Source organism: Microcaecilia unicolor, chromosome 5, assembly GCF_901765095.1.
Source record: "Microcaecilia unicolor chromosome 5, aMicUni1.1, whole genome shotgun sequence".
NCBI classification, from domain to species: Eukaryota; Metazoa; Chordata; class Amphibia; order Gymnophiona; family Siphonopidae; genus Microcaecilia; species Microcaecilia unicolor.
The window spans coordinates 130,570,809-130,596,871 of NC_044035.1; positions in this window are offsets into that span (position 1 = coordinate 130,570,809).

The window sequence follows — 26,063 nt, forward strand, 5'->3', positions numbered from 1 at the left end:
TCTGAGGCCTTTTTTGCTAGGATACTAAACAATCTTTTTACTAAAATACAGTAAGGTTTTGTACTTACTGCATGTTAGTTGCAAAGCCTGTACATTAAAATCAGGGGGCATGCCTAGCATTTGCATTTACCACACCTACCACATGGGTACAACATTACATGCAATGGCAGACAGTGCTAGCACTGCCATGCTAACATGGTGCCAGCACAATAAAGAAAAAAAATACTACTGCAGCAGTACACCTTTCCGACCCCCCCCCCCCCCCCCAATAAGCTCCCAATCCAATCCCACCTTTCAAGTCATCCCTCATCCAATCTGATTCTCCTTTTCAGTTCTGCCAATCTGATCTTGCCTTTCAAACCTCCCACCCGATTAAAAACTGCTTCTAAATGCTCCTCCCATCTAAATGATCAACTGAAGCCCAACCCCCTTCACAAAGCCCCTTCCTCTTAAATTGATAGTTATCAAGATAGTGCTGAATGTCACTGCTAGCTATATAACTTTTGGTCTTGCACCCTATAATGCTTTCCAGCCCTTTTCCTTCTAATTGAATGACTATTTGGCAGAATATCTCATTATATATACAAAACCTATGAAGAGGCTAGCCCTGAATTTTCAACATAAACCATTTATGTGCGTAACTCTGAAGTTACACACATAAATTATTTTTGGTGTCAGCTTCCTTATATATTTTTAAAAATTATTTCAGTTATTACAATACAATAGAAAGGAACTAAACCAGTCCACATCATTGTGGAAAACAGAAAAATAAACACATGAAACAAAATTAAAGAAATCCGGATTAACATCCATATACTGATCCAAACAATTAGGCCTAATTATTCACCTTTTCTATCTAAAAGAAAAGTTTCTAACTTAGGAGGACCATAGAAAAAATATATATTTTTGTACCAAGTAAAGTAATTAAACATTGATAGGGAGAATGGAGAAAGAAGGAGGCTCCTAAGGCTAAAACTCAAGATTTATAATTCAGGAATTGTTTCTGCATAAAAACTGTGTGGCCTTAGTTACATTGGTGAAGATCAGGACATTATGACCATAAGAAGTAACATTGTTTTCAGCAAAATACAGTTTTAATATCTTAGGGGTCCTTCAACACGGGCATTCGGCATTCACTCAGTCACCCCCTTCTATCCAAACACCACACCAGAAGCCAATTTCTTTAACAAATGTGGATTTATTTAGGCCGCAGCCAGGTCCGCAAAAATTTATTTATTGTAAACCTTCACATAAACAATCATTGGTAAACATCATTGATAAACATCTCCCTCCGAGTACACAGCCCTTCTTGCTTATATTACTACAGGCTGTGCCGTCCAAGCACCCTGTTCCTCCTCAGTGCTGTCTGCTATAGCACGCTGTCCAATCAAATGCATCCCGTACAAGGATGCATTTACCACTTTAACCAAAGCTATTGGCCCCCTGGCCGTCCAAGCCAGGAGACTAGCCGTGTCCATCTTGTTCTGTAATCCTGCCCGCATGCAGGCATAACATTTTGCTCAGTATTGTAACTTGCAACAGGTCATTAACATATACATAGTAACTCAGTTTGCCATATTATCCGCTGAGGTGCTGTGTACTCGTCGCTAATGTTACCTAAGTTCCATAGCTTATGCCTTGCTGCGACAACGACCCTTTCCCTGTACCTCATGGGCGGGAGGGCGGGTCAACACTGCTCCCTCTGCTTGCTGCAATCCAAATGGCGCTGTGTTTCCCTTCACAGCCCTTCTTCACCCCTCCTCCCTACCCGCCCCTTTTCCCATCACCCTTCAATCTCTTAATCCCCCTATCCACTCCCACTCCTCCCTCCCTCTCCTCCCCACCCCAGATTCTTCCTGAGCCTTCAGCCCGGTTGTAATCGGCTCCCCTTTAAGGGTGAGCCTTTCCATCAACACGGGCATTCGGCATTCACTCAGTCACCCCCTTCTATCCAAACACCACACCAGAAGCCAATTTCTTTAACAAATGTGGATTTATTTAGGCCGCAGCCAGGTCCGCAAAAATTTATTTATTGTAAACCTTCACATAAACAATCATTGGTAAACATCATTGATAAACATCTCCCTCCGAGTACACAGCCCTTCTTGCTTATATTACTACAGGCTGTGCCGTCCAAGCACCCTGTTCCTCCTCAGTGCTGTCTGCTATAGCACGCTGTCCAATCAAATGCATCCCGTACAAGGATGCATTTACCACTTTAACCAAAGCTATTGGCCCCCTGGCCGTCCAAGCCAGGAGACTAGCCGTGTCCATCTTGTTCTGTAATCCTGCCCGCATGCAGGCATAACATTTTGCTCAGTATTGTAACTTGCAACAGGTCATTAACATATACATAGTAACTCAGTTTGCCATATTATCCGCTGAGGTGCTGTGTACTCGTCGCTAATGTTACCTAAGTTCCATAGCTTATGCCACAGCCCACGGCAACGACTCCTCGTTCGCCGCGGGCTCCCCCCAAACCCTGGCTGCGACCTACCACCAGCGTAATGGCTTCAATAAAATTCTGTAAATCAAAGTTGAATATATCCAGGCCCACATCCGACAGGTGGACCCCATCCGATCTATATAAACCCGCACAAGATTCTTTAAGGAACTCATGCACAATCACTTGCCCTTTAACTGACCCCATAAATTTACCCATCCACCTATTAATTTTTTTGCGTGTGCCATCGATCGCTGTATGCGACCTCTCGCCCCTCCAAACTCGTCGTGGAATAATATCCGACCAGACGAGCCTGGTCCGGGGCAGCAAACATGCCAGTTTTAATAAATCATTCTGTATTGTTTTCACTAATAGCACACTGTTCATCCCCGCTAAATCATTGCCCCCTAAATGCAGGATGAGAAACTGTGGCGCACTGGAAGACATCAACTCCCACTCTATGGTTGGCAACAATTGAGCCCACAGCATCCCTCTCTTACCCAACCATCGTACAGCCACCTTCCCCCTCGGAAAGCCCAAATTCACCCCATCAGGTCGTACAGCTGCCCTCTTATGTGCCCAATGCACATAAGAGTGACCACAGATCCATATCTGGTACTGTTCCACCACGTCACCTGCAAGTCACATGCAATTAGAGTTGGTGGCCCAGTCTAAGTCTGCGGGGGCTGACAAGGGTTTGTTAATGCGGGATGTGACTATTACACAGACGGGGATTGATTTACTCATACGGAGCTCAAAAACTGACCAGTTGGCCAGAGGTTCACACATGTGGATTAGACCACACTTACCGGAAACTACATGTCCTTTATACAATCTGCAACAGTACCTGCAGATTAGACCACTAAAACTCAAGATTTATAATTCAGGAATTGTTTCTGCATAAAAACTGTGTGGCCTTAGTTACATTGGTGAAGATCAGGACATTATGACCATAAGAAGTAACATTGTTTTCAGCAAAATACAGTTTTAATATCTTAGGGGTCCTTTTACTAAGGCACGCTAATGTTTTTAACACACACTAAATGCTAGAGACACCCATAGGAATATATGGGTGTCTCTAACATTTAGTGCACGCTAAAACTTAGCACGCAAAATAAATGCTAGTGTGCCTTTGTAAAATACCCCCTTAGTTTTCCTCTGCTCTGAGTTGAAGGTTATAAGGAGAGTATCTCTTGAATGCATGATATCTTGAGAAGTTTCTAGAAATTCAGTTAACTTCAAAGAAGCTAACTCTCCTTGCCATTTTCCCAGAGAAATTAGAATATACACATAATAACAACTTCTTTATATTTCTGAGGATACAGAGGTCCTGAGGTTACCAAGAGTGGAGTGCAATTTCCAGAGCAAAAATGACAATCAGCAATGTGTCAAGCAGGAAATAAAATTCAAGCAATAGGGTTAATGAACAAAGGCAAGTGGAAATTGGCACTTTATTAAAGTTAAGAAACACACATAGGTAAAATGGGAAATAAACTTTTCTTAAATGTGGTACTGCAAATAAAGGAATAGAAATTAGTGACTATAAAAACTAATGATTATACTCCTAAAGAATGCAATTTAATTCATTTCGCTATACAATAGTATCCATATGGTTAAAAGATAGCAGTGAAACATATTCCAATATAAAGTAAAGATTGGAATTGCTATGTGTGGCCCCTTTAATATGTGCAGTCATTTTTTTTGACCATATGCTCATTTAGTTTAGAGTTCCATAAAGCAAAATCTGGAGGGCTATCATCATGCCATTTAATCATGATACAGTACTTTACTATCAAAGGGCTTTAGTTATAAAGATTCTACAGAATTTCCCTCCAGGTGGGGAAGAAGCCATCAAGCCAAAAATTGATTATCTCTCCCTGACAAGAGAGATCTTTTTGGCATGACCACAAACAGTGAATAATGTAGCAGTCTCATTACAACACTGCAGAGATTGCATGCAGCAATTCCTGCCTGGAATGTCCACAGAGGATGGATTATTATTCTATGCCCAAATCGTGGTTTCTTCATTGAAATATTTAAAATAAGGCATAGTTCTAGCTAACACACTTCCTCAAAGTTCTCAGGAGGTAAGGGGGCGTCAAAAGAAAAACATTACTGAGATTACTCAGATTAACATTTTTCAGGGCCAGGTCAACCCCGAATTTATAAAGATAATTATTGAGCAAAGTATATAGACCAAATAGAGACAACCATAGCTTAACATGTGAATTCATCTTTAAGGGTGTGTACCCCAAATACTTTTGTTTTGTTTAATTTTTGTTTTTCTTTTTTTTGTATTGTTTTTGTTTACAGGGCAATGTTGAAAAGAGTGCACCCTCTTTCTGAAGGGTGTGCACTGTTTTCCTGATAGTGAGCGCATGTGTGCACTACAGGAAACAATGGGCCTCTTTTACTAAACCGCACTAGCGATTCCTGCAGAGTAAATGCGACACAGCCCAGACAAAATCGTGGTGCAACTGACAATTGCTACTGCAGTTTAGTAAAAGAGGCCCAGTGTGTCTTCTTCAGAAAGCATGCATGCTGTTTCTGACAGCAGACGACCTGAAGCTTTTTTCTTGTTGTTTTGGATCATAAAAGACATGAGAGAACATGTGAAATGTTGTTCACATTCTCCATGTAATTTCAATCTAATACACATCACTATTTATCATTAAATCAAAAGGAAGTCAGAACAAAGGATTTCCTATTATCTAACCAAACAGAATTTAATGTAAATATGTTACTTGCATAAAACTATACATTATTTAAGTCAAAATTGTCATTTAATTGTTGAAATCTATGTACATTAAGGATAACTTTATAACAGATCTGTTTATGAGCCTGTCTAAATTAGATTTCTATAATAATCTCCAGTGGTGCACTAATGCTCTTGTGAGTGGAATTATACCATGGTTTTATTCCATCTTCATGCCTTACAGAGATCCTTTGTGTTTATCCCTTGCCCTTTTCAATTCTAATCACTAAGGGATCCTTTTACTAAGGTGCACTGAAAAATGTCTTGCAGTAGTGTAGGCGCGGGTTTTGGGAGCACGGCAATCCATTTTTAAGCGCGCCTGTGAAAAAGACCTCTTTTTTTGCCGAAAATGGACCTGCAGCAAAATCAAAATTGCTGCGCGTCCATTTTGGGACTGAGACCTTACCGCCAGCCATTGACCTAGCGGTAAAGAATCCAGGCAGTAATGACCTACGTGCATCAAACGTCACTTGGTGCACGTCCATTACGTGCATCTGAAAATAACAAATATTTTTCAGATGTGCGTATCGGACGTGCACAAAAAATGAAATTACCGCAAGAGCCATGTGGTAATCAGGCAGTAACTCCATTTTAGTGTGTGTTGGGCACGGGTAGACGCTAACGTGGCTTAGTAAAAGGACCCCTAAGAACATAAGTCAGGTTTTTGGGATGTCCACAATGAACAAAATGAACACAATGTCCCCAAATGATATTTTGACTCTGACTTTGTCTTCCCATAACTCTTCACAATGTAACCCATAATCATAATGCAACAAATTGTATTTCCTTCATTCACAATATATTGTAAGCCACACTGAGCCCGCAAATAGGTGGGAAAATGTGGGATACAAATGCAATAAATAAATAAATAAACATTCATGAGAGAGATTTGCATGCAGTGGAGGAAGTGCGTGCAAATATCTCTCATGAATATTCATTGTGGATATCCTGAAAACCTGATTGGCTGGGGTGCTTCAAGGACCAGGTTTGGGAAACACTGGCATAAGCATTTCCATGCTGGGACAGAACGAAGTACAAAGACCAGGGGACCCTCAATGAAATTACATGGAAATACTTTTAAAAGAAATAGGAGGAAATAGTTTTTCACTCAAAGAATTGTTAAGCTCTGGAACTCGTTGCCAGAGGATGTGGCAACAGTGGTTAGCATATCTGAGTCTAAAAAATGTTTGGCCAAGTTCCTGAAGAAAAAGTCCATAGTCTGTTATTAAGATGGACTTGGGGGAAGCCACTGATTGTCCTGGGATTGGTGACATGGAATGTTGCTACTAATTGGGTTTTTGCCAGGTACTTGTGACCTAGATTTGTGCTATTTGAAGCAGGATACCGGGCTAGATGAACCATTGGTCTGACCCAGTATAGCGTTTCTTATGTTCTTAAGCCCAGTATCCTGCTTCCAATGGTGGCCAATCCAGGTCACAAGTACCTGGCAAGATCCCAAAACAGAAAAACAGATGTTCTGCTGCTCATCCAAAACATGGGCAATGGATTTTCCCAAGTCCTTCTTAATAATGGCTTATGGATTTTTAGGAAACTATTCAAACCCTTTTTAAACTCTGTTGTTTTTATTCCCACCAACACCCATAGAAGAGCATTCCAGGCATTCATAAGTACATAAATACATAAGTATTGCCATACTGGGAAAGACCAAAGGTCCATCAAGCCCAGCATCCTGTTTCCAACAGTGGCCAATCCAGGTCACAAATACCTGGCAAGATCCCCAAAAAGTACAAAACATTCTATACTGCTTATCCCAGAAATAGTGGATTTTCCCCAAGTCCATTTAATAATGGTCTATGGACTTTTCCTTTAGGAAGCCGTCCAAACCTTTTTTTAAACTCCACTAAGCTAACCACCTTTACCACATTCTCTGGCAACGAATTCCAGAGTTTAATTACACGTTGAGTGAAGAAACATTTTCTCTTATTCGTTTTAAATTTACTACATTGTAGCTTCATCGCATGCCCCCTAGTCCTAGTATTTTTGGAAAGCATAAACAGACGGTTCACATCTACCCTGTTCAACTCTACTCATTATTTTATAAACCTCTATCATATCTCCTCTCAGCCGCCTTTTCTCCAAGCTGAAGAGCCCTAGCCTCTTTAGCCTTTCTTCATAGGGAAGTCGTCCCATCCCCTTTATCATTTTCATCGCCCTTCTCTGTACCTTTTCTAATTCCACTATATCTTTTTTTGAGATGCGGCGACCAGAATTGAACACAATATTCGAGGTGCGGTCGCACCATGGAGCGATACAAAGGCATTATAACATCCTCATTTTTGATTTCCATTCCTTTCCTAATAATACCTAATATTCTATTTGCTTTCACCACCCTTTCTGTGAAAAAAGTATTTCCTGATTTTGCTTTCAAGTTTCCCTCCTTTTAGCTTCATTTGATGTCCTCTAAATATATAGTCTTCCTGTTTTTAGAAAAGGTTTGTTCATATCCATGTTCTTGCTGGCATGTTTACTTAGTAGTAACATAGTAATATAGTAAATGATGGCAGATAAAGACCTGTACGGTCCATCCAGTCTGCCCAACAAGATAAACTCATTTTACATGGTATGTGATACTTTATATGTATACCCGAGTTTGATTTGTCCTTGCCCTTCTCAGGGCACTTATAAGCGCACATTCACTTATACAATATATGATCCAGTTTACATATGAAGAACCTGATTTACATATAGTAAATGCATCATAAAATAATTTCCATTATTATTATCTGCTATTAAAACACTTTGTACTATCAGGAGACCTTTTAAATCTCATATATACAAGACTTTGTAAACCTGTGTCTGAACTTCTAAATTATCCAAAAAGGGTGAAAGCATAAATTTGTTTTCTAGCAATTCAACATCTTTTCTAGTACCCTCTTGTTTGTTTAATCAATGGGCTGCTTCAGATCTCCCTTCAGAATAATATATATTTCATATTTGATGGATAAAGTAAGGAAAGGTGAACATGGCAAATGGATACTTCTCTTTTGTGTTAATGGAAGAAAATCCAGGGGAAACCCCACAGTAGGCTGACAATGATGTATACATGAGAATAGAATAGATATTGCACCATTTATGGAAGGCAGCGTTTATGAACAACTTAAAAATTGAAAGTGGACAAAGCCATGGAGCCTGATGAGATACATACCAGGATATTGACAGAGCTCAGAGAGGTTCTGGCAGGTCCACTATTTCTGGGGTAAGCAGTATAAAATGTTTTGTACTTTTTTGGGATCTTGCCAGGTATTTGTGACCTGGATTGGCCACTGTTGGAAACAGGATGCTGGGCTTGATGGACCTTTGGTCTTTCCCAGTATGGCAATACTTATGTACTTATGTACTTTTAAATATTGGTTTTACAAATCCTTGGAAGAGGTTCCACAGGATTTGATAATAGCAGATGTGGTCCCTCTTCACAAAAAGAGTGACAGAGAAGAAGTGGGAAACTACAGGCCAGTAAGCTACACTTTGGCAGTAGGACAAGTAATGGAGATGATGGTGAAACAAGTATAGTAAACTTTCTAGAATCCAACGGGGGGCAAGATCCAAGGCAGCATGATTTTAGCAAAGGAAAATCATAACAGAAGAATGTGATTGATTTCTTTGACTGGGTGACCAGATTGAGGACACATACTGGATGTAGTTAATTTAAGGACCCTTGTACTAAGCTGCAGTAAATGGGGCCCTGTGCTAGCGCAGCGTGCTTGCTTAATGCACGCAGAGTCCCCTTTTACTCTAGTAGTTAAAAAGGTGGAAAAAAGACATTTCTGTGTGGTAAGTTTGCACTTGCCACATGGCCATTTCGGGGGAATACCTACTGCTACCCATTGCATCTCATCTTAATACAGAAAAGAATAGAGGCGCAGCCAAGTGCTCAGAGCAGAGAAGCCAGGCTTCAATTCCCATTGATGCTTGCCTGGGCAAATCACTTAGGGCGTCTTTTACTAAGGCGCGCTCACGTTTTGAGCACGTGCTAAAATTGTGGGTGCGCTAGATGTTAGTGACGCCCATAGAAATGCATTGACTTCTCTAACGTTTAGCGCGCACCAAAAATTATGAGCGCGCCTTAGTAAAAGACCCCCCCCCCCCAAAAAAAAAAAAAACTTCCATTGCCTCATGTATAAATCCTTATCAGGAGATATTCAGTCTGAGGTGGTTACTGGCCACTTTATATCTGAATATTCAGCACCAAGCTATTTTGGTCATCCTGAATATTTGGAGATTGGGTGGTCACTGGCACTTATTTGGTTATCAGTGATATTCAGACTGTTGCCTGGATAAAGTTAAGACATTCTTTTTGCTATCCTAACATTATAGGTTGGATTCTGTAAATGGCATCTAAAATGTAGGTGCGTCAGAGTAAAGTACGTAGTGCTATTATGTAAACTGTGTCTACAATAAGATGCGGTTTATAGAATAGCACATAGGCCGGGGGAATTTGTGTACATTTAGGTGTGTCAAACAACTTCAATCTCCCATAAATCATGAATATACCACAAACCTCAGCGGTGTCACTCCCTGATTCATGTCTCAATTCATCAAGAATTACACACCCACCTCATGGTAATAATTTTCTAGTATCAAATTTCAAACTTAAATATTTTTATCTTTTTTCTTCCTAGTTTATTTACCCATCTTGAAACTTCCTACACCTCTTTCTGCACCCTTCGAAAGATTTATCTTTTTCAACAGGCTTTTTCAATATAACGAAGGCTGATTCCGCAATGAGAGATTCAGGAATTACTAGAATGCTGGATGTAATTACTTGACTGTCTTTTTATCATCACTTATGTATTTAAGGGACCCTTTTACTAAGGCACATAGGAACCTACATGTGTACATTGCACATCCAATTAGAACTAAAGCCCGGCTATGTGTGTCCAATATGCGCGACAGAAAATATTTTTTATTTTTTACCATGTGCTGCTAACCGGGCAGTAATCGGCAATGCACGCTGACAATTACTGCCCGGTTAATGAGTGAGACCTAAGGTCTCAGGCTCAAAAGGGACACGCACCAATTTTTATTTTACTGCATGTCCATTTTCGGCCCCCAAAAAAGGCCTTTTTTGCAGGCGTGCTGAAAAATGGACCTGTGAGCATCTAATACATGCACCTATACCAGCGCAGGCCATTTTTCGGCATGCCTTAGTAAAAGGGCCCTTAACTTTGTTAAATATTTCACATCCTGTATGAATGATAGTAGCTAGTTCTTTCCTATCATATTTTTGGCATTCTTTTCTTTCCTACAAGCTGTGTCCATTAATTTTAACTGTAAACTGCTTTGATTTAGTCATGATTTAGTCACAACTAAACAGTAAACTCAATAAATGATAAACAGTAGGTGCTAGAGATTTTGGAACTTTTCCCCCAAAAAAGAAGGCCCCAGGGAAATTGTCTACTAACCACAAGCAGTGTTTCCAGATGGCAAAATTTTTTCCCGCACAAAACCAGCTCCAAAATAGCACAAAATTAATGTAAATATTAATAAGGCACATATGAATATTAATAAAGCATATATGAATATGAGTGAGGTTGATATGAATATTAATAAGGTAACCACAATCATCATAGACAGAATCAGCAGCAGCAAAACCACAAATTCATAATCCATTCATAAAACAAAAGGAGCAAGTTCCCACTTCTTAGGCTAGCCTGGTGTCTCTTTAACCAGCCCCTCCAAATGCCACACTGATAACGATTTAAAACAAACTACAAGTAACTCTATTACTTCCTCTGTGAATACGTATGCTGCACAAACCAGAAAGTTTGAAAATATAAGTCAGATTAAATAAAATGCTACCAAGCACAACGTGGTTGCAGCAGCATCATGGCGGATCCGCAATCTACTCCATCCCTCCCTCTCCTCCCCAGTGGCAGTGACTCACCAGCTGCCTGGCTTCTTGGCTGCAGCACAGTCAGGTTCTCTGATCACTCTGACTCTCCAAAGCATATCAGGAGGAGGAGAGCCGCTGCTGCTGCCATCACTGATCCCAGCTGGCCGCAGCCACTTGACTCAGCGACGCATGCTGTTTTGCTGTGCTGTCCTGCAGGGGCCCAGGGGGAGAGAGAAGGATGAGGACGCACGCTCACTGTGTTGCCAATTGGATAGTGGACCAATAGAATCCTCAGCCCACCTCTGGGTGGCTTCTATTGGTCAGTTCGCTTCACCAGGGCTTCTATTGGCTGCAGCAAAAACACAGCCAAACAAAGGCTACAGCAGCAAAAAGCTGCCCAAATTCCCGCAACCTACCGCCATCACAGAAACCTGCCCAAATGGCAACTTTAACCACAAGGCCTTCTTGTCACTCACACAGTCAAGCTAGAGAGTCTTTTTTTCCTTTAGGGTGAGTGATTTCCTAAACAACATTTTAGTCCCCTTCTCAGATCAGTGATAAAAGGGCTTGTACATTCTAGCTCATCCCCTTTCCTTCTCCCTTCTAAGAAAGAAGAAAAATGGCCATACCCTTCATTAACGTTTGGGAAAAAAAACATATGCAGATTAGTTCAGGTTCCTGTATTCTCTTCCTTCACCCGCAAAAGTCTGTCTAACTTTCCACACCTGATTCCTTGCAGGTTTTTAAGCAGTCATTCAACAGTTTTGTAGAAAAAAAAAACAAAGAAAACTCTTCTTGTGCTTTTACCTAGTATATTTACAACAGTCCAAAGATTTTTCAGTAAAAGAAAACATATTAGGTAGCAAGACTTCTCAGTCTTTTTACTCTTTACAAAAATCTTCATAAGAAAAAGAGTTTGAGACCTCTCCCCTAGTAAGCCTAGGGCTCAAACACTGGCAGACCCAAAACCCTCTACTCCCAATTTAGCAGACTTATGCTGCATTGAGACCCACCCCATTCAGCCAGCAAAAGTGTAACTTATTTTTTCACTAGTAAAAAAGGCCCGTTTCTGACACAAATGAAACGGGCACTAGCAAGGTTTTCCTCTGAGTGTGTATGATTGAGAGAGTGTATGTGAGAGTGACTGTGTGAGAGAGAGAGAGTGAATGTGCAAGTGTGGGTGTGTGACAGAGAGAGAGTGAGTCGGTGCGAGTGTGTCTGTGATAGTGTGTGTGTGAGAATGAGAGTGTGTGCAAGTGCATATGTGAGATACAGTGAGTGTGTGTGAGTAAAAGTGTGTTTCACACAGATACAGTGTGTGTGAGAGAGAGTGTGTGTGAGACGGAGTGTATGAGACCAAGAGAGTGTGTGAGTGACTGTGTGACACATAGAGAGTGAATGTGATACAGTGTGAGATATAGAGTGTGTGAGAGTGAGAGAAAGATACTGACTATGAGAGAGAGTGTGAGAGAGAGAGTGTGTGTGTGTGAGACAGAGATACCGCTCCTCTCTCTCTCTCTCTCTCTTGTGTCAGGCCACCTTCCATTCCTCTCTCTCTCTGGTGTCAGGCCCCCATCCCTCTCTCTCCCTCCTTCTCTGGTGTCAGGACCCCCTCTCCCCATTCCCCACCTCTGGGGGGTACTGTTGAACTGGGAGGAAACTGCAGCTGAAATCTTACCTGATTTCCGGTCGATTCTTTGATGTGGCCTACGCGGTGCTGTGTTTGGCAAGATGCGGGCATATCTGAAAGGGGAAGGAGAAAGGGAACTGTGTGAAGCTAATTTGGTGCAAGAGGGTATACTTGGCTCTGCGTGCGTTGTTGTGGTGTCTCGGCTGGGCGTGGTAAGAGAATGAGCGCTCGACCCCTGGAGAGTGGCGCTGGCGGCGGGAAGAATCTGCCTCAGTGCTGCGTTGATCAGCGCTGTGGAGAGCGAGTTGCAGATGGGCAGCGAAAAAGGAGACCCCACGGTGAGGCAGCTCAGCGTTACTGTGCAGGACGCTGAGCTCTGGCTGTGCTCAAAGGAACTGACCAATCCTATGTAATAGAAAGCACCTCCAACATTCTGAAGCCGAGATGGTTACAGAAAGCACGGATGCTTCAGGCTTTATTTTCTAGGCTTCAGAATGTTGGAGGTGCTTTTTATTATATAGGATAGGATATGGGACGCTTTCAAGTACATATAAAAGCTGCCAAATAATTATAAATGAAAAAAAATCTTTTGTCCTGCACCTTTTAAGGCACTGCCTATCTAACTGGAACAGCTTTTGACTTTTTACAAATGGACTACACATAGGCAGTCCATAGAAATGATAAGTAGTAGTAGTACTATTGCTTTCAATAGTGTTTGCTATTGTTTTGGGTGTACTTGTGACTCCGCCTACTGGCTTCAATCCATATAAAGGGCTAGATAGGCTTGTACCGGCTCCAGCTCTCAATCTAAGGTCTTTGGGCTGTGCAATATGCTAAGCGAGTACTGAATCGGATTTTTCATTCATGCACTGTACGGGCCAATCATGTCTAAGGCCCCGTCACCATGACGTCACCACCAGCTCCGGGGGGGGGGAGGGGGCTCGGGTGCAAGGAGGTGATAAGGAGGAAGATGGCGGCGCCCTTGGTGAGACTGGCTCCTCCGGTAGCTATACGGGGGACAGGCCGGTTCTTCGGCACCGCTGGTATTAGTGCGGGATCTCAAGAGTGAAAGCGAATGCGGGCAGGAGCTGGTCAGCTTCTCTTTTTCTCAGCTCTGTGTGGGCTTTCCCACGTGGGGTCCTTTCCTCCCTTTTCATAATTTCTCTGTTTCGGTCTTGTCCTCCTTTCTCCGGGTCTCATGTTGTTCGAGGTTAACAGCTTTATTGGCATAATAAATTTATTTGCGTGATGAAAGTAATGTATTCATTCATGCAAACTTTAAGGCAGCATGGGGAGGGTGCAGGCGGGTAGTTTTTTTTTTGGTGGGCGGCAGCTTCAGGGTCCTGGTGGATCAGGTGTTCGGACGACACTCCTCCCCCTGCGTAGCTCAGTGTTTGTCACTGTGCGTCGGGGGGGGGGTGGAGGCCCTGCGTAGTCCGCTGTTTCTCGCAGTGCATCGGGGGTAGTGTCGGAGGGTGGTGGAACTGGCAATTGGCTGAGTGTCATAGCCCCGCCCTCCACGTCATCACGTTGTGACGCGAGGACGGGGCATACACTCATGGGATCTTGCAACTACAAATTTGCATTTAGAATGTTGGGGTTGTGAATTATGTGTGGATGGGGCATGGCTGAGGGCGGGTCTATGAGTGAGAGTGAGAGTGAGTGGTGCTGACAGCCTAGAAGACTACAGGGCTTCAGTGTTTCCCTGCCACACAGTGAGGTTCTGAACGTTGGAGGTGAGAATTATTTATACAGTGCGTATTTCCTAGTAAAAAAGGTGCCGGTACTCAAATGCTAGGCTACTCTTCAGGGGTGGGGTAATCACTGAGGGACCCATCCCACAATAGCCAAGCCCCCTGCAACCGGTCACAGAATGTATGACAAGGCAGAATTGGTGTGTAGAGCCTCAGCTCTTTCATTAAAACTTGGAGTCCATGGGTCAATTTTAGCAGACAACGGAAAAGGTACCCCCAAGTACCCCCTCAAAAAAAGCCCTATATTTATATAGATATGTTATTCACTCAGTTCCTTTCTCAGAAGCAGGGTTTTTTTCTGGATTATACTTCGCCATTCTGTCATCCCTCCCTCCTCTCGGCTTAAGTGAGTCCCAGTGCCCTCTACTGGGGGAACCCTTAATTGCACTGAATTTCCTGTGCCTACCTTTCTCCCCTGAAATAAAAGGGAAAGTGGGTGGACCGAGGGAGGTTTCTCCTTTTGCTCCAGTTTCCATCTTACACTACCCACTTAATATTTGCTATGATGTTATATGTAGGGTGGGGTTCCAGTTCCAGGTGCCAGTACTATGCAATGCATTATTCCCCTATCAAGTGTGAAATAAACAATAAACAATATTTAAGAGGGGAAAGATCCCTTGCTAAACTTAAGCAGGATCTTCAAACATACTTTTCTGAGCAGGCTTTTGGTTGTGGGGTTGGAATCCAGAGAATAGTCACTGCTGATTGTAGCAAAGTATAGGTTTTTACTTTCTATTGCTATTTCTGTATGATTAAGGATATAGATTAGTTTCTTATTCTACTGTCACTTTTAATTGTTGTTGTTGCTAACTTTCCTGATTTAGTATTGTTTGTGTTTCGTTATTTGCTTTGTTTATTTCCCCATGTAAACCACTCTGGTTGCGAGTGAACAATGCTCTAACAAGCATTAATATACAAAACTAAACTTCCACTGTACAGTTGTAGACCAAACCATTCTTTCTGTTCTGAGCGGCACCAGCAATTTTGAAGCAGACATTCTGTGAAGATGCTGCTAACTTACCTCTTTTTTATTTTTTGCATGACTTGCTGAACTGCCAATGAAAGGATTATTGAAAACTAGAATCTCTTTTCCAGCTATACGCAGGATCTAGGCTTCTTCAACAGTTGTAGAAAAACTCCTTTCCTTTGGAGTCTGCATTGTATCTTTCTTATTCCTTTTCTTGTCAGCCTGCTATGAGTGGTATATTAAGATCAGTGTGTTTTCACTTCTGTTATGGTCTGTAAATCAGGTATGGATATTTCTACTTGATATGTGTTTCACTTAATGTGAGAATGTATCCTACTGGTAAATTTGTTCTCATGATTTAAATTGTAGATTCTTCTTTTCATATACACTAATGTCTCCCACGACACGGATAGGTTATATTAAGTTCTATTTTCTGTCAGAAGGCTTCAGTATGGTGAACACAGGCAAATTGTTTGAATTGAATACAGTAAAATTTTGCAGTTAAGCTTAACTGCTTTTGGGTTTTTGGGTCTGAGTCTATTACAATCTTTACCAACATTACCAATATCCATATGACTATCACTGCACAAAACTGAACCCAGATATAAGTCATATACTTGGACCATAGATCAGTCAGTGGCCGAACTCAATAGGTTGCTTCATCGTCATGAATATTCCTTTGATATAACTGTCTTGAGTTTGCTTCTTCAAAAGTATAGAATGCCTCAAAACTACCTCTATACCACCGAGGAGATTGTGACACTTCCTTTCTACTGTTCCATTCTTCCTCCCCCCTCCCCATCTGATTCTAGATTCCCTGATCATCCCATGTACTTGGTGTTTCTTTTATGCTTATCCTCCAATCCCTCTCTTATTGAGAGTTCTGCACAAATTGCAAAAAAAGATGAAATACCCTGATTCTCATAGTGTATTTTGTGTTTCGCAGAACTACTTCCCTATTTTAGAAAGGCTGACAGTTCTCACTAGGGATGCGCTTTCATTTGAATTGAAATGGGAAATGTAAAGAACATTACCTAGGTCATTGTATGTCATTTGCTTTTGAAATGACAGGGGTAAATAACAAAATAAATAAATAAATAAATAAATAAATAAATAAATAAATATATATATATATATATATATATATATATATATATATATATATATATATATATATATATATATATATATTTTTTTTTTTTTTTTTTTTTTTTTTAATATGTCCTTATAGTGCACTCTCTTCAGAAAGAATGCATATTATTTCCAAAAAAGGCAGACTCTTTTGGAAAGAATGTGCAGTCTTTCCCAATAGTTCACACATGCACAAACCAATGCTCATGTACGAATAGTGCGTGAATGTGCATACTATTGGAAAATGGTCCACAATGTTTTATGCGAATAGCAGAAGAGAGGGTTGAAAATGGCACAAGTCCAATAAGCAACACAGAAAAGCACAACAGGGCCTCCAAGGTTGGAAAAACACAAAACTTTAATGGAATGGAAACCCGACATGGGCCGTGTTTCGGCACTCGAAGAGCCTGCCTCAGGGGTCAAGAGTGAAGTCATGAGTATCAATAGCTACTTGCTAAAGTTTGTGCATCGAATTGTAGAGTAAGTCTATCATAACGTGGTTTGTACACTTATTGTCCTACCTATTTCATTTCATTTTTTCATTTCATTTATTACCATTTATATATCTCTCTTATCCAGAGTGGGTTACAAAATATACATAATTTAAAAAAACACATCAATTACAGACATATAAATAAACAAAAATTACAATCAAACTCATCACAGTGCTGTGTCCCTATGATACTGAAGTGAAATCCTAGCCCACATCAGAAGATGCTGTTTTAATACTTTCCTAAGAAAGCCCAAGTTCTTCTGGTTTCTGATGGAGATAGGTAGCTTATACTATTCCATTGGACCTGATATAGAATAAACACATCTCCTTGTACATATCAATCCATAAAGTTGGAAATCAGGTACCTCCAATATACAAGGTTCTCAGAGCAAAGTGCCCTCTTTGGTTGGTACCAATGAAGACAATCCAATAAATACTGAGACAATTCCTGATAAACACTCTGATGAACCATCACTAAAAATTTAAACTTAATCCTGTCCTCAAAGGTTAACCATTGCACCTTCTGAAGTGCTCTTATTCGGTGCTCTTGAATTCTTTCATTGAAAAGTTTGGACTTCAGCCTTCTGCTGTAGCTTAGTAACCACACAGACTACTGAGCTGAGTTCAAGTCCCACTACAGCAGCTATTCCAACTTTTATCTGGAAACATTTTTCTTTGTACACAGACCATCTGTGGGAGCTGTTCTAGGAGATGCCTTTATGAAAACCTTCTGTAGCAAAGTTTGGCATAGAGGTCTTGAACAGGTTGTTCTCAGTTTTTATTTGTGGGCTCAAACATTTGATCTTGTGGTGCACATTCACACTATGGGCCTAGTAAAGTGTGAATATTGTTGTCTATTGGCCTACCTGCTGGGTCTAGTCCAGGTACAAGACATAAACATCGTGGAGCTTTCGGAGGATCGGAGGTGGCGATCTGCGTCGTTGGTCTCCGGTGCGGCTGGACGGTCCGGGTCGACTGTGGCCTGCCTGCCGCGTGGCTGCATCCTGCCCCCACTATCGCCCGGCCACTCAGGGCTCCCACGGTCTCTCTGCCCGTGCAGTCCAGGGGAGCCCGGAGTGCTCGGGTTTCCTGTGCACGCTGGTCGACCGTGGTCCCGTGCACTGCTGCCGCACTCCCCGGCCGGAACGGCCTGGGCGCGTACTGCAGTGCTGACCATGGGACCGAGTCACCTAAAGGACCGACCATCTGGAAAGGAAGTTGCAGCACCGACGGGAGAGTCCACCAGCCCCGGCCCGTTCCATCCCGCCGATCCAGCGTCTGCAGTGGCCAACTGCCTGCCTGCTCTGTTCCCTCCGCTCCATCTGGCTGCTCCAGCTCGCTCCACTTTGCTGACCCAGTTTTTCCCTGCCTGCTCTGATCCATCTGCCGAATCCAGACCATCTGCTCAGCTTGCTCCAGGACACCTGACCCAGTTTCTACCTCCTGTTCCATCCACTCCGCACGTTCCAGCTTCTTCCTGCTTGTTCCAGTCCTCCTGCTCCAGCGTCCTGCTCGTTCCAGTCCATCTCCACCACCCTGTTCCAGTCCGTCAGATCCAGCTTCTTCCTGCTTGGTCCAGCCCGCCTGATCCAGCTCGTCCAGCTTGTTCCACTCCATCTGACCCAGCTTCTCCCTGCTCGTTCAAGTCCATTTGAACCACCCTGTTCCAGTCAGTCGGATCCAGCTTCTTCCTGCTTGTTCCAGCCACCTGCTCCAGCTGTTCCAGCCCGCCTAATCCAGCTTCCCCCTGCTCGCTCCAGCTTCTCCAGCCATTCCAGCCCGCCTAATCCAGCTTGCTCCAGCCTGCCTGATCCAGCTCCCCCTGCTCATCCCAGTCCATCTGCTCCAGCCTCCGTCAGATCCAGCTCTTCCTGCTCGTCCCAGTCCATCTGCTCCAGCCTCCGTCGGATCCAACTCTTCCAGCTTGCTCCAGCCATCTGCTCCTGCTGCTCCAGCCCACCTAAACCTGCTTCCTCCAGTCAGCCTGATCCAGCTTCCCTGCTCGATCCAGTCCTTCTGCACCAGCTTGCTCCAGCCCGCCTGATCCAGCTTCCAGTCCATCTGCACCAGCATGCTCTGCCCACCTAAACCTGCTTGCTCCAGTCAGCCTGATCCAGCTTTCCCTGCTCGATCCAGTCCATCTCATCTGCACCAGCTTGCTCCAGCCCGCCTGATCAAGCTTCCAGTCCATCTGCACCAGCTTGCTCCACCCCACCAGCTTATCCAACCTGCCTGCTCACCCACTCCCTACCTCTCTCACTACCCATGGCCCCCTTTCACATTCTATTCCTCGCCCTATCCCTCCCCAATCTCTTCCCCCTCCCTCCGCTGTCTACCACACAAACTCACCACCCATCCCCCCTGTCCTGCCCACTACTGCTATACCCTACCTACCCCTACCCCCCACCACCTCACCATCCCTACTGTCCTCCTCCTCCTTCCTAGCTCTCAACCTCCAACACCTCCTTCTTGCCATGAACCCTTCCCCATTCCTTCTCAGCGCATCCCGCCTTTGGCGCCTTCGTCGCCCCACCTCCCCCACCCTTCTCCGCTCTCTCGTGCTCCTTCTCCTGCTATCCGCGGGAGACATCAATCCCAACCCAGGTCCACCACACATGTGCTCGTCTCATCCGTGCAAACGTTCCCGCGATATCTCCAATCTCATCTCCATTCCCCTCCTCCCCCCTTCCTCCCTCCCCTTCTCGTGTGCCCTGTGGAATGCCCACTCAATCGGCAACAAACTTACCTTCACCCATGATCTCTTCATCTCCCGTTCCCTCCATCTGCTCGCTCTAACCAAAACCTGGCTCACCCCCGACAACTCTGCCTCACTCGCAGCCCTTTGCCACGGAGGCTACCTTTTCTCCCATTCGCCCCGCACAGCTAGCCGCGGTGGCAGCGTTGGCATACTACTTTCGCCCTCCTGCAGTTTTCAACCCCTCCTCCTACCACAGTCTCACTGCTTCTCATCCTTTGAAGTCCATTCCATCTGTCTATTCTACCCGCTGCCACTCCGTGTTGCAGTCATCTACCGCCCCCCTGATAAGTCCCTCCCTTCCTTCCTTACTGACTTCGATGCCTGGCTCTCCGTTTTTCTCGAGCCCTCATCCCCATCCCTCATTCTTGGTGAGTTCAACATACACACTGATAACCCATCTGACTCATACACTTCTCAATTCCTCACCCTAACCTCCTCCTTCAACCTCCAACTGAGCTCCACCACCCCTACTCACAAATCTGGTCACTGTCTTGATCTCATCCTCTCTTCTACCTGCTCGCCCTCTAATCTCTGCGTCTCCGCTCTTCCCATTTCTGACCATCACCTGATCACATTCACACTTCATCACCCTCCCCCTCAGTCCCGCCAAACCCTAACTACTACCTCCAGGAATCTCCAGACAGTTGACCCCCCCCCCACCTTTTTTTTTAAATTTATTTATTTATTTATATAGTTTCAATAATACAAACAAACAATCATTTGTAAGGTAATACAGAGAAATTATATAAACGAAAAATATATCTAAAATCTAATGAAACATTTGTATTTACTCTTCCTCAGACCACCATATGAAGGGGGAGAGTGGTTTTGTAAGTACAATTCAAGGAGTATGTAACACTGAAGCAACTTATTTTCATCTAAGGCTAATCCTGATCTTCATCCCTATACACCATCGCTGAGAATTATTCATATCATTCAACTAGAAGGTCTTTTAGAGTCCAGAAACGTCTTTAATTGAAGTGGATCAAAGAAAACATATTTGATTCCAGATAGGCGAATCAAGCATTTGCAGGGATAGGCCAGCATAAATGTTGCTCCCAATCCCTTAACATCATTTCTCAAAAGTAAAAACTCGCCTCTCATACCATCCTCGATCCGCTTCAATCTGGCTTTCGCCCACTTCACTCGACAGAAACGGCATTATCCAAAGTCTGTAATGACCTGTTCCTCACCAAATCCAAAGGTCATTACTCCATCCTCATTCTCCTCGACCTATCCGCCGCCTTTGACACTGTCAATCACAACTTACTTCTTGACACACTATCCTCTTTTGGGTTCCAGGGCTCTGTCCTCTCCTGGTTCTCCTCTTATCTCTGCCATCGTACCTTCAGAGTACACTCTCATGGTTCTTCATCCACCCCTATCCCGCTCTCTGTTGGAGTCCCTCAGGGTTCTGTCCTTGGACCCCTTCTTTTCTCTATCTACACCTCTTCCCTGGGCTCCCTGATCTCGTCTTATGGCTTCCAGTATCATCTCTATGCTGACGACACCCAGCTTTATCTCTCCACACCTGACATCACTGCAGAAACCCAGGCCAAAGTATCGGCCTGCTTATCCGACATTGCTGCCTGGATGTCCAACCGCCACCTGAAACTGAACATGGCCAAGACCGAACTTCTTGTCTTCCCACCCAAACCCACTTCCCCTCTACCTCCACTCTCTATTTCGGTTGACAACACCCTCATCGTCCCCGTCTCATCTGTCCGCAACCTCGGTGTCATCTTCGACTCCTCCCTCTCCTTCTCTGCGCATATCCAGCAGATAGCCAAGACATGTCTCTTCTTCCTCTATAACATTAGCAAAATCCGCCCTTTCCTCTCTGAGCACACCACCCGAACTCTCATCCACTCTCTCATTACCTCTCGCCTTGACTACTGCAACCTACTCCTCACTGGTCTCCCACTTAGCCACCTATCCCCCCTTCAGTCCGTTCAGAACTCTGCTGCACGTCTTATCTTCCGCCTGAACCGCTACACTCATATCACCCCTCTCCTCAAGTCACTTCATTGGCTTCCGATCAGATACCGCATTCAATTCAAGCTTCTGCTACAAACCTACAAATGTACTCAATCTGCAGCCCCTCCTTACCTCTCAACCCTCATCTCCCCTTACGTTCCTACCCGTAACCTCCGCTCTCAAGACAAATCCCTCCTTTCAGTACCCTTCTCCACCACCGCCAACTCCAGGCTCCGCCCTTTCTGCCTCGCCTCACCCCACACGTGGAACGAACTCCTCGAGCCCATACGCCAGGCCCCCTCCCTGCCCATCTTCAAATCTCTGCTTAAAGCCCACCTCTTCAACGTCGCCTTTGGCACCTAACCTCTACACCTCTACCCAGGAAATCTAGACTGCCCAACTTGACATTTTGTTCTTTAGATTGTAAGCTCCTTTGAGCAGGGACCGTCCTTCTTTGTTTATTTTGTACAGCGCTGCGTAACCCTAGTAGCGCTCTAGAAATGTTAAGTAGTAGTAGTAGTAGAGTAGTTGTTTCCAGGTAAATGTAGATGAGACATGATAGGGGTTTACAACAATCCTGGACCCAGCATGTGGTGCTATTGTGAGAATACTCGTAAACCCTGCAGGTGACACATGCATCAGATACGGCATAGTGGCAACACTTCTTAGCTCTCCTTCCCTCTATTCTGCACTTCACAGTGGGCAAGAAACTAGTATATTAGCCTCAAAACCTTGATATCAGATAGGACAAGCATGGACATGACATAAAAACAGATAAGAACATACAAATAACCATACTGGGTTAGACCAATGGTCTATCTAGCCCAGTATCCTGTTTCCAACAATGGCCAATCCAGGTCACAAGTACCTGGCAGAAACCCAAAAAGTAGCAACATTCCATGCTATGAATCCCAGGGCAAGCGGTGGCTTTCCCATAAGTTCTATAACAAGAACTATTGGATCTCTTACAGCACACAGCTGTTTCAAATCCGAGTTCTATTGGAGCCCTTTTACAAAGGTGCGCTGAACAATGGCCTGCGGCAGTGTAGATGCACATTTTGGGTGCATGCAGAATCATTTTTCAGCGCACCTGTAAAAAATGCCTTTTTGAAATTTTTGCCGAAAATGGACATGTGGCAAAATGAAAATTGCCGCATGTCCATTTTGGGTCTCAGACCTTACCACCAGCCATTGACCTAGTGGTAAGGTCTCATGCAGTAACCAGGCAGTAATGGTCTACATGTGTAAAATGCTGATTACCGCCCAATTACCACCCATGCCTGAAAATAAAAATATTTTCCAGCGCGCATAGCGGACACACATCAAAAATGAAATTACCACTACTACTACTACTTATCATTTCTATAGCGATACTAGATGTACGCAGCGCTGTACACTTGAACATGAAGATATAGTCCCTGCTCAACAGAGCTTACAATCTAATTAGGACAAACAGGACAAATTACCACAAGTGCCATGCGGTAGCTGGGCGGCAACTCAAAATTGGCTGAAGTTGGGCGTGCGTAAGCACCTACGCGGCTTAGTAAAAGGGCCCCTTTATTTCTTATCAATCATTTGCCCCTACAGCTTTAATTTTTAACTTTCATAATAAAAGCAACATCAACTAAACTAAATAGTAAAAGAAATGTCAAGAACAAAAATTACTACTAAAACTGCTCCAGGTACCTGCATACTGCTGTGATGGACATGAGTATGACATCTGAGACTGGCATAGAGGCTGGCACAAAAGATATTTTTGAGGGTGGGAGGGGCTTAGTGACCACTGGGGGAGGTCATCCCCGATTCTCTCTGGTGGTCATCTGGTCATTTTGGGCACCTTTTTGTGCCTCGGTCGTAAGAAAAACACAACCAGGTAAAGTCGTCCAAGTGTTTGTCAGGGACGTCCATGTTTCTTTCGATTATGGGTCGAGGACGTCCTAGTGTTAGGCACGCCCAAGTCCCACCTTCGCTACGCCTTCAATACGTCTCCTCGAACTTTGGCCATCCCTGCGACAGAAAGCAGTTGGGGATGTCCCATATTGGCTTTCTATTATACCGATTTGTATGACCCTGCGAGAAAGACGCCCAACTTCTGATTTATGTCGAAATATGGGTGTCCTTCTCTTTCACAAATGAGCCCGTAAGGGTACTGGGAGAGGTTGGTCCTATTCAAGGGCAAATAATTTGCATCTTTGAGCATGCTCAATCCTGACAAAAGCAGCTTCCAGGGCCCATTTTTCACTGGTCAATTACCTCATGCATTACCCTTATCCTCTTTAGTACAGCTTCAGTTCCAGTGACAGGTGCAGGGCAAGATGCTGGAGAGGATGGGGAAAGATGCAGGAGGCTAGTCCTCTCCCTCAAGATTACAAACCCCTTCTAAGACTGCTCCTGGGTAGAACATGGGGTCAGGGGTGAGGGGGTGTGGGGTGGTAGTTGGTGCTGTGGGGGCTGCTGCTGACAATAGCTCCTCCTCATCCTCCTCATCATCATCATCACCATCACCTCCAGGTTCTTGCACCTCTTCCTCTTTGTTTTCTTCCATCTCCTCCTCTGCATCCTCCTCCCCTCTTCCTCTTCTTCTTCTTTCTCTTCCTTCTCCCTCTCCCTAAGGGTTGCTGGGTCTGGCGCTGTGGCAGCAGGTAGAGGGGGTGCAGCAGCTAGTGAATAAGCAACAAAAGTAGGAAACATAGACCTTGGTTACAGTCATGCTCTCCACCAGCTGCACATTTGACCATTACATATTCTAAGGTGGGCATAATAGTTTGGGAATTAATCATGGTATATGGGGGTTAGGGACCAACCTTTGCCTATATGTTATACATTTCCATCTATACTTTGTGGTACCATAAATGGGTACCTGCACCCACATGGCTGTTATAGAGGTGAACAAGAAGTGGAGAGGGGTATTTGATACTGCAGTGTTACTCAGTTGCCTATGGCATCTCACCCCCTGCAGGTAATCTGACTTATGCTGCTGCAGGTATCGGGCCCATTTCCTTAAATCCTCAGTCTATGTGGTGACAAGGAGTGCAAAGCGAGATTGAGTGGCAAGTACATCACAAATGTTTGACAATGCTACCTTGCTATTCACAGTTATTTCCAGGTCAGGACATATGTGGCCATGGCAATCTTGCACTCTGAAATTAACATGCTGCATGCCAGATGGATCAGTATAGATCCCTGGCACAATATGCTGTGGAGTGGAGGTGGTAGCTTAGTGGACTTGACAGTAAGGAATGGCTTGTTCAAATCCTACCAGAGCCTGCCTCTCATTTTGAGCTAGTCACTTTACCACTCATTACCATAGGCATAAAATTAGTACACAAGCAGTGCTTTCTTGTACTGGGGTCACAGTTGATATATGCAATCAGGAGCCTTACCTCCCTAGGGAAGAATGGCCCATGTTATAGGAAGCCCTCCTATATTTTAGGTACAACCTCCTTCAGTGATAAGGAAGAGTCTTTTTGGCTTTTCCAGGATTAATCTGACCAACAGGGGAGGTGTCAGGTCCTATGAAATTTGGCTGCCTGTGTGTGGATGCCATTTTTCTCACTGATGATGTCATCATGCATTATCCCCCTTATTCTATATATGGCATTCAAAATTGTGTGCACCCAATATGTGTGTGAAATCTAATTGCCAAATGAGCCAATTAATGCCAATAATTGGGCTCCCATTAATTTAAATTTACATGCACATCTTTAGGCACCGGGATCCCCGTGTAAATTTTATGTGCAAATCTGGAAAGGGGGCACAGCCATGGGAGGGGCATGGGTGGATCCTGTGCGTTCCTGCAATTTGCATGCAGTGTTGCAGAATAAGTGAGATCCACGCCTAATTTTGGTGCAAAAATGTACACCAGGTGTTAGTTTGGGTAAATCCTTGCACCCAAAATTGGGCATGGCTGCTGGCATCAAATGCTGTTCTATAAATGGTTCTGAACGCTGAATGCCATTTATAGAATAGCACTTAACATTAATTTTTATCACTGCCAATTTTTCAGCACCATATACAGAATTTGGTCCTAAAAAGTCTGCATTATAGTGCATTAAGCACAAAACTTAATGCCCTTTAGTAGAAAGGCCCCTAAGGTTTGGGGGGGGGGGGGGGGGGGGACAAAATAGAGGTATGGTTAAAAAAATGTTTAATGGTTTCAACTGCTGAAAATTTTAACATCACACAAAATTAAATCCCTTAAGCACAAACTGCAATTTTAATGTTGTAATGATCTTTTATCTGCTCATTGTATGTTATTTGCCTGTCTCTTAACAACTCTGGATGCAAGATAAGGGGCAAGT